Raw genomic sequence first — 9,140 nt, 5'->3', positions numbered from 1 at the left:
GATACGAACCGTCGCGTCCTCTCGCTGACAAGGCGTTCTCACCCGCGAAAACCGTCGTTCCGCGAGACGCCAGCGCGCCCGATTCGCACCCTTGGCCAAGGAGCCGACACGGGGTTACCTGTGATTCTATTGGGCTCGAAATCTAGCTGGCGTCGTTTGGGGCGCACCGGTGCGAGCCAAAAACCACACCGGCTTCCAAAACGCAATCGGGGCCGCTATCGGAGCCACCGGTAGAGATGCTCTGGGCCTTTTGTTTTTACCCTGTGTAGTTCTAAGCAAATTTTTCTGTGTAGGGTGGTACAGAAAAAAAAGGACTTTAGCTTAGCTCACTGCCCGATTACTATCTGAAAGTTGCAACGTGGCTGCACGAGACGGCAGCTCCTTTGACTTGTTGACTTGACCGCATCTTTGTGCACGCCGCTAGGTTCTCTCCCCAACACGGCCGTTGTCTGACTATGTACTACCTCCTCGTTTTAAGAAATAAATTATCTTCGTTTTATGTGTTTTTTGTTTAGTCAAAAATTATTTTAAATACATAAAGATTATTTGTATGAAATTAGCATAATTAGAAAGTGCGTTTCAATACGAATCCAACGATACTAATTACATATAATATAATCAAAATTTTGTTACGCAATTTTTATGGTCAAAGTTTGCTTGGAATATGCGTGCACCTTATTCTTTAAAACGGAGGTAGTATTCGGTGTTGGATAATTAGGCACAGTTTCCATGATTAATTCCAGAATATAAAACATGATGGCAGCAACTACTAACATGTGAAACTCAAACATACTAGATGCATTAATCAACATGAGTAGCAGCAGCGCAAACGGTAAAGCATCCATCGCTAAACAGATCGAGATATGTCGCACGTACCGATCTGGTGGAGGTGGCGGTGGAGGTGTAGCAGATGATGTCGCAGCAGTAACGTTGTTGATGAAAACGTTGTTGACGACGGGGACGATGGGTCGAAGTAGACGGCGTTGAAGACGACGGTAGGCAGCACCGCCCGACTTGGACGGAAGGCGACCCGTGATGAAGAGCTTGAGCCGTCGCGCAGAGCGCTTCCCAAAAACCTAATTCGCCCTCTCCCGTACAGGATCGCAAGGACGAGCGGTTCCGGAGACCTGCTCTCCCGTTCGCCGATGCACGTCGGCGCGCGGGATGGAGTAGGCTACGATGGCGGCGCAAGCAGAGAGAGGTGGAAACCCTAACTCGTGTATTCAGTATATCTCTCCGGTAGCCGGGCAAGAGATTATATAGGCTCGGGAAACGTTAGGCAACATGGGCCACGCCCACGTCGCACGAACGTTTCGAGTCGACGCGTCCGTCTAGGACTCTGTTCGTTTTCCTGAGCTGCAAAAAGTAAGGAAAGTCTCGGCTCGAGGCTCAATCCACTCACCACGAACCACGAGCGCGGCGCGCGCGTCGTGACGTGTCGTGTCGAGACGAGCGAGCGAGGAGGAGGAGGAGCGCGCGCGTGTAGCACTCCTATTCTCACTCACTTACTAGTGGTGGAACAACCCACCTTATAAGGTGGTCTAACTTCCTCCCAACTTTCCATGTGGGACTAAACTTCCCACCTCTTGCCACTCCCTAGTGAGCTGCCACCAACTTGGGCTCAAACTCACTAGGCTTCCACTATGTGGGCTTTGAGATTTATAGGAAAATCTGAAATCTAGTATGGGCCACTAAGTGTAAGCCCAATATTTCAACAATCCCCCACCAGATCTCAAATCCCATTTAGAGATTTACCAATACTCACTGCTTGTTTATATACCAGTGTTTCAGCGGAGACTGTTAAGTTGAACTTCCGCCTAGAACCTTAAGCTACATCCATTCACACTTGAACAATGGACTAAGCCTTGAATTGCAAGTTTTGCGTGAACATGGTTTCACTCAAAGTCATGACTAGTACATGGCTGCCAGTAGCCTACCCCGCGGGTGAAGCATATGCGTCATACTTCGTGGTCTCTTCATGAGTTTACTAGAGATCACCCAAATCTCATAGATTGCGACGTTTAACAATCAGACTCATATAGGTGTGTTATTTCAAGAATACTCTGTAGGACAGCATCTTTGCTAATATAGCCAACATAAACACATTAAGGCTTGTTGCCAACCTGCCTTACAGCAATTGAGAGTTGTGCATCTTCACATAGAGAGGGTTACATAATACTCTCCTCAATTAAACCACTAGTTTGTTCTTCCCAGGTCCTAATTCACGGGATCTCCGATCACAAAGGTTGGGTTACCACTATGGTGTAACATCAACAGGTCTCAAACCCATCTCCCTCGATGCACTTTCTATCACATTACGTGATAGTCCCTTTGTAAAGGGATCTGCCAGGTTTTTGTCTGTTTGAATATATGTAACAGTTATTACTCCGGAGTTTCGCAATTTCCTGACAGACTTCAAACGTCTCTTGACGTGTCTTGATGACTTCGCGTTATCCTTAGAATTGTTTACTTTGACAATTACAGTTTGATTGTCACAATTCAAAAGGATTGCCGGAACAGGTTTTTCAACCACAGGCAAGTCCATCAAGAGCTCACGCAACCATTCTGATTCAACAAGGTCGTGTCTAAAGCAAGAAGTTCTGCTTCCATAGTTGACCTCGTCAATATGGTTTGCTTGCAAGATCTCCATGATACTGCGCCACCTCCAAAGGTAAATACATACCCACTTGTGGCGTACAGATCAGCTACATCTGAGATCCAATTCGAATCACTATATCCTTCAAGCACAGCTGGGTGCCCTGAATAGTGAATCCCATAACTCATTGTACCACATAGGTAGCGCATGACCCTATCAAGTGCATGCCAATGATCAGTACCCGGGTTTGACATGAACCTACTCAACTTGCTAACAGCAAAAGAGATGTCGGGTCTAGTCGCGCTCGCTAAGTACATGAGTGAGCCAACGATCTGAGAATATCTCAATTGATCTATGGCAATCCTCCGGTTCTTGCGTAGTGTCACACTGGGATCATAAGGTGTTGAAGAAGGCTTGCTATCAATATAGCCGAACCGGCTCAAGATCTTCTCAACATAATGGGACTGCGTTAGAGTAATCTCACTCTCGTTCTTAATCAGCTTGATGTTCAGAATTACATCAGCTTCTCCCAGATCTTTCATATCAAAACTCTTTGACAAGAAAGACTTGACCTCGTGTATTACTTTCATGTTTGTACCAAAGATCAGAATATCATCCACATACAAACATAGTATAACACCTTCGCCCCCACCATGGCGATAGTAAACGTACTTGTCAGCCTCATTGACAACAAAGCCTACAGAAGTTAAAGTTCTGTCAAACTTCTCATGCCATTGCTTAGGTGCTTGTTTTAGGCCATATAAAGATTTCAGCAACTTGCACACCTTTCTTTCTTCACCTTTTACTACAAACCCATCAGGCTGATCCATATAGATTTCCTCTTCCAACTCTCCATTAAGGAAAGCTGTCTTTACGTCCATTTGATGAACAATAAGACCATAGGAGGCAGCCATGGATAGTAGTACTCGAATGGTGGTAAGTCTAGCGACAGGTGAATAGGTGTCGAAGTAATCTTCGCCTTCTCTCTGTGTGTAGCCTTTCGCTACAAGCCGTGCCTTGTACTTTTCAATAGTACCATCAGGTCTTAGCTTCTTCTTGAACACCCATTTGCAGCCTACTGGCTTGCATCCATGGGGTCGTTCTGACAACTCCCAAGTTCCATTAGAAAGAATCGAGTCCATCTCATTATGGACAGCTTCTTTCCAGTCATCTGCATCTGGAGATGCATATGCCTCTGCAATGGACGTGGGAGTATCATCCACAAGGTACACAATGAAATCATCACCAAAGGATTTTTCAATCCTTCGTCTCTTGCTCCGTTTAGGAGCTTCATTGTCATCCTTCTCAGTAATATTCTCATGTGATTGTTCAAAATACTCATTAGATGTACTGGACTCAGGAATTATCTCAGTAGAAATTCTAGCAATGCTATGCATATCTTTCATAGGAAACATATTCTCAAAAAATGTTGCATCACGAGATTCCATAATAGTATCAACATGAATATCAGGTACCTCAGATTGAACTACTAAAAATCTATATCCTACACTCCGCGGAGCATAACCTAGAAAGATACAATCCACTGTCTTTGGTCCAAGTTTGCGCTTCTTAGTAATTGGAATATTGACTTTCGCCAAACATCCCCATGTGCGCAAATACGAAAGTGATGGTTTTCTCCCAGCCCACTCCTCGTAAGGGGTTTTATCTTTATTCTTGTTAGGAACTCTATTCAGGACATGACATGAAGTCAGCAAAGCCTCCCCCCACCATGCCTTTGATAAACCAGCAGTGGCTAACATGGAATTCACCAAGTCAGTCAGCGTGCGGTTTTTCCTCTCGGCAACCCCGTTTGATTGGGGTGAATAGGGAGGCGTCCTCTCATGAATAATGACATGTTCCTCACAGAATTCATCAAAGATTTTAGGAAAATATTCGCCACCACGATCCGACCTAAGACGCTTGATCTTTCTCTCTAGTTGATTTTCAACTTCGGCTTTATAAATTTTATAGTAGTCTAAAGCTTCATCTTTAGTTCGCAACAAATAAACATAGCAGAATCTAGTCGCATCATCAATCAATGTCATGAAATATCTCTTTCCACCTTTTGTCAACACACCATTCATCTCGCATAGATCAGAATGTATGAGTTCTAGAGGTGCCAGGTTTCTCTCCTCGGCCGCCTTGTGAGGCTTCCGAGGTTGCTTTGATTGCACACAACTATGGCACTTAGAACCTTTGGCAATGGTGAAATTCGGAATTAAACTTAAACTGGATAGCTGAAACATTAAACCAAAATTAATGTGACATAAACGAGAATGCCAAACACTGGTATCATCACTAACATTGCCACAAATATGGTTCACAGACTTATTACTGAAATCAGAAAGCGAAAAGCGGAACAAGCCTCCGCACTCATAGCCTTTACCAATAAATTATCCAAACTTGGAAACAACTACTTTATTCGACTCTAAAACAACCTTAAACCCATCTCTGCATAGAAGGGAGCCGCTAACAAGATTCTTGTTCATAGTAGGGACATGCTGCACGTTCCTCAGCTGCACGATCTTCCCCGAAGTGAACTTCAGATCTACCGTGCCAACACCACGAACAGAAGCATGTGACCCATTCCCCATCAAGACGGAAGAATCCCGGGCGACCTGGTAAGAAGTGAACATGGATATGTCAGCACACACATGAACATTAGCACCTGTATCAATCCACCAACATGGAGATTGAAATACCGAAAGAACAGTAAAGAGATTACCGTACCCATCAGCATTGCTAGCGGTCACCGTGTTGACTTGCCTCCCCTTTTTCTTGCGGTCTGCCCTCTCTGGACAGTCCTTAGAAAAGTGGCCAGCCTCTCCACAGGTAAAGCAGCTCAGATCTGCTTTGTTTATCATCTTCTTCTTCTTGAAGGTTGTAGTCTTCATAGGCTTATTGAAGGAGGGCTTGTTATTCCCTTTGTTCTTGCCGTAGGGTTTCTTCTGCACCATGTTGGCGCTAGACTGACCCTCTCCTTTCTCAGTATTATCCTTAGCCCGAGCTTTCTCCTCAACATCAAGAGATGCTATCAGATTTTCAACTGATATCTCCTGTCTCTTGTGTTTGAGAGTTGTGGCAAAGTTCCTCCATGAAGGGGGCAACTTAGCGATGATGCATCCAGCCACAAACTTGTCAGGTAAGGCACACTTAAGGAGTTCAAGCTCTTTTGCAATGCACTGTATCTCATGAGCTTGTTCGACTACAGAACGGTTGTTAACCATCCTGATGTCATGGAAGCTCTCCATGATGTACAGTTCACTGCCTGCATCGGTTGCACCGAACTTAGCATTCAGTGCATCCCAGAGCTCTTTACCATCTGCTATGTGCATGTACACATCACACAGACGATCAGCAAGAATACTTAGAACGCATCCGACGAAGAGATTATTGTTTTCCTTGAACTTGTTCTGATCTTGGTCAGATATAGTTCCTTCAGGTAAACCATCAGTAACCTCGAACACTTTCAGATGAGTAAGCCAGAGCATGGCCTTATACTGCCACCTCTTAAAGTGCACACCGGTAAAATTATCCGGCCTCAGTGCATCAGCAAAACCAGCCATTGTTAACTCAGGAAATTGCCTACAATTAGGTTTTTGGATTGTTGGATAATTAGGCACAATTTCCATGATTAATTCCAGAATATAAAACATGATGGCAGCAACTACTAACATGTGAAACTCAAACATACTAGATGCATTAATCAACATGAGTAGCAGCAGCGCAAACGGTAAAGCATCCATCGCTAAACAGATCGAGATATGTCGCACGTACCGATCTGGTGGAGGTGGCGGTGGAGGTGTAGCAGATGATGTCGCAGCAGTAACGTTGTTGATGACAACGTTGTTGATGACGGGGACGATGGGTCGAAGTAGACGGCGTTGAAGACGACGGTAGGCAGCACCGCCCGACTTGGACGGAAGGCGACCCGTGATGAACAGCTTGAGCAGTCGCGCAGAGCGCTTCCCAAAAACCTAATTCGCCCTCTCCCGTACAGGATCGCAAGGACGAGCGGTTCCGGAGACCTGCTCTCCCGTTCGCCGATGCACGTCGGCGCGCGGGATGGAGTAGGCTACGATGGCGGCGCAAGCAGAGAGAGGTGGAAACCCTAACTCGTGTATTCAGTATATCTCTCCGGTAGCCGGGCAAGAGATTATATAGGCTCGGGAAACCTTAGGCAACATGGGCCACGCCCACGTCGCACGAACGTTTCGAGTCGGTTACAGATAGCCCACGATCCGGGAGCGACCCGAACCGACTAACTGCGACGCGTCCGTCTAGGACTCTGTTCGTTTTCCTGAGCTGCAAAAAGTAAGGAAAGTATCGGCTCGAGGCTCAATCCACTCACCACGAGCGCGGCGCGCGCGTCGTGACGTGTCGTGTCGAGACGAGCGAGCGAGGAGGAGGAGGAGCGCGCGCGTGTAGCACTCCTATTCTCACTCACTTACTAGTGGTGGAACAACCCACCTTATAAGGTGGTCTAACTTCCTCCCAACTTTCCATGTGGGACTAAACTTCCCACCTCTTGCCACTCCCTAGTGAGCTGCCACCAACTTGGGCTCAAACTCACTAGGCTTCCACTATGTGGGCTTTGAAATTTATAGGAAAATCTGAAATCTAGTATGGGCCACTAAGTGTAGGCCCAATATTTCAACATTCGGTAGCTTAACTTATCAAAATTTGATTGAATCTACATACTAAATCTGGTTTAGATACATCTAAAATTAACAAATTTAAGACATCTTTTTATGCACGAATTCATTCTTTCCGTTGCTGTTCAACTCCAAGTGTAAAAGCCTTCTTCCATAGTTTATGGTTTCTAAGTCCACTCTTGATTCAGAGCCACCTTCTCTAAAGAAGTAGAAGGAAAACTCCAAATTGTTAAGTAGTTAGGCGTGCGTGTGTTGTAATCCCACCGGCCGAATTATAAGGCTTGAGTGGTTATCTAGATTATGTTCTAGATGGTTCCTTGTAACAAATCATGTATATCCCTTTTGGAGTTGTTAGGTTAAACTCCCTATATAAACACGCAAGGTGTGCCCCGAAAGGGGTATGACACTTTAACCTAAACTTCTACATGGTATCAGAGCGAATCCTCCTAAAACACATCTAGCGTCAAAGCCTTCCGCCGCCGAGATCCCATCTCACGATGACACCGCCGGCCAACATGTCCTCCTCTTCTTCCTCAACACAGATCACTTCGGGAGGCTCCACCTTCGGCACAGGCGTGACGGAACGGCTGGGCAAAGGCAACTTCATCCTCTGGAAAACTCAAGTTCTGCCGGCGGTTAGGGGTGCCCGTCTCATGGGATACCTAGATGGTTCCATCGAGGCACCCAAGGAAGAAATTGAAGTAAAAAAGGGCGACGAAACCGTCACCGAGCTGAACCCAGCTTATGAAGACTGGGTGGCGTCGGACCAGAAGGTCCTTAGCTCTCTCGTGGGATCTCTCTCACGAGAGGTTCTCCCCTACGCCGCTGGAGTGAAGACGGCGGCCGAGCTCTGGGAGATCCTGCAAGACATGTACGCGGCCAGATCGCGTGCACACACCACCAACACCCATATTGCTCTTGCTAGCGCTGAAAAGGGCAACAAATCTATGGGTGAATACGTCACCATGATGAAGTCTCTGGAGAACGAGATGATCTCCGCCGGGAAGACTCTTGAAGATGAAGACATGGTCTCCTACATCCTCGCAGGCCTCAAGGACGACTCCTACACTGGGCTAGTCGCAGCCATCCTCGCCAGAACCGAGCCAATCACGGTGAGCGAACTTTATTCGCAGCTTCTGTCTTATGAAAGTCGTCAGCAGATGCTTCGTGGCGTCTCTCAATCTTTTGTCAATGCCGCTACTCGCGGTGGCCGTGGCCGCTTCGGTGGTCGTGGTGGAGGCCGAGGTGATCAAGGCCGTGGCCGCTTCGGTGGTCGTGATGGTGGCCAAGGAAGCTACCACAATGGAGGCAACAATGGCGGCTACCACAACGGTGGTAACTACGGTCGTGGCCGCGGCAACTACAACAACAATGGTCGTGGCCGCGGCAACTACAACAACAATGGTGGCAACCATGGTGGTGGTGATCGCACACCGTGCCAGCTTTGCAATGTGGCGGGCCACACCGCCATGAACTGCTGGTACCTCTTTGATCAGGACTTTGTTCCTCGCGAGCGGACAGCCGGCAACGTCAACTACAACAACAACGGCGGCGGTGGCTGGAACATCGATACCGGCGCCACCGATGACATCACAAGCGAGCTAGAAAGGCTGCATGCCCATGAACGTTATCATGGCGTTGATCAGGTGCACGCTGCTAATGGTGCAGGTATGAATATTGCTCACATTGGTAATTCTATTATTCCCGCTCATGATCAAAATATTCATCTAAAAAATGTCCTACATGTTCCCGATGCTACAAAAAATCTTGCCTCTGCACATCGACTCACCAGAGATAACAACACTTTTGTTGAAATTCATCCTGAATACTTTTGCATTAAGGATCAGGTCACGAGGAAGGTGCTGCTTGATGGACCATGCCGCGATGGT

The sequence above is a fragment of the Lolium perenne genome, chromosome 5, assembly GCF_019359855.2.
Source record: "Lolium perenne isolate Kyuss_39 chromosome 5, Kyuss_2.0, whole genome shotgun sequence".
Classification (NCBI taxonomy): Eukaryota; Viridiplantae; Streptophyta; class Magnoliopsida; order Poales; family Poaceae; genus Lolium; species Lolium perenne.
This window is presented reverse-complemented; position numbering follows the sequence as displayed.